Source organism: Mus pahari, chromosome 15, assembly GCF_900095145.1.
Source record: "Mus pahari chromosome 15, PAHARI_EIJ_v1.1, whole genome shotgun sequence".
Lineage (NCBI taxonomy): Eukaryota > Metazoa > Chordata > Mammalia > Rodentia > Muridae > Mus > Mus pahari.
The window spans coordinates 42,537,191-42,538,378 of record NC_034604.1 but is presented as its reverse complement, the minus strand read 5'-3'; the positions used below and the strand labels follow the sequence as shown (position 1 = coordinate 42,538,378).

Sequence of the window (1,188 nt, the reverse complement as noted above, 5' to 3'; positions counted from 1 at the left end):
CTGACCTGCTTGAGTTCCAGTCCTGCATCCTTTGGTGATGAACAGCAGTATGGAAATGTAAGCCGAATAAACCCTTTCCTCCCCACCTTGCTTCTTGGTCCTGATGCTGTGCAGGAATAGAAAACCTGACTAAGACAGGATGCTTACCTAGAGGGAGAGACAGCACAATCACAAAGGTTGTTTTCTCAGGGTGAGGCTTATCCATCACATCCAGAGCATCTTGATATTCTGACCCCTACGATGTCCCCAAATCCAGGAAACTCAACTTCATACTTGGTGATAGTGAGAAACTGTATTCATGCTCTCCTGTGGGAAAAATAAAAACATTTATGTTATGAATCCCAACCTTGAATTAGATGGCATTTATAGGCCTTTTGGGGTGATGGTTTTAAAGTCATGAGGTTGAAGCTTCCACGATGGCATTATCATCCTATATGGTGGGAAATACGCTAGAACTAGATCTATCTATCTATCTATATCTATCTATCTATCTATCTATCTCTCCCTTTTTTGTTCTCCTCACTATGTGAGGATTAAGATAATTACATATCTGCAGCCTGAAAGACAACTTTCAGAACATTCTAGAATTCCCCCACCCACCCATTTTGCCCACTTCCAGGGAAGCAAGATGTAAGGTAGCCTTTTGCAGCAACCCACAATGTGTCAGGAACATTAAACGTGAAGGCCCTGAGAGACTTTTCCCCGTCTGGAATTGTCTTTTGACGAGGCCAGCTTGTGCAGACCCAGTGCAGATAAGGCAGTCTAAAGCAAGCTCGGGATTACACTGGCTGCATCATACCCATGGCTGCATCATACACAGAAGAGTGGCATTTCAGGGCCCTTCTCTCCCTGTCTTCTGGCCCTTACATTCTTTCTTCCTCCTCATCTGTAATGTTCCCTAAGACTGAGATGACAAGATACAAAAGTCTTGAGAGGTGAGCATTCACCTGTCAGTTATCCTCAGCACTTTATACTGTGTGGTTTCTGCTTTTGCCACCGTTCACTACAAAGACAAGTTTCTTTGATTAAGGCTGAGTAACAGCTGTCTGTGGGTATAAATATATTCAGGAGGTAGATTGGCGCTATGTCAACCTAGCGGAGCCACAGTGTGTACAGTCCTCTGACCGTCCACGAGTTCCCCCGCTGAGTGTCTCTGACCAGATTTGCAGGGTCAAGCATGGATCTCCT

At 44.8% G+C, this 1,188-nt stretch overlaps 1 non-coding gene across 1 annotated transcript; it reads left to right on the top strand.

The window, feature by feature from the left end:
- Nucleotides 1-139: 139 nt before the first annotated feature.
- On the top strand, nt 140-310 carry LOC115065534. Its single transcript, XR_003845319.1, has one exon. It is a non-coding gene; the product is annotated as a U1 spliceosomal RNA (small nuclear RNA).
- The last annotated feature ends 878 nt before the right edge of the window (nt 311-1,188 follow it).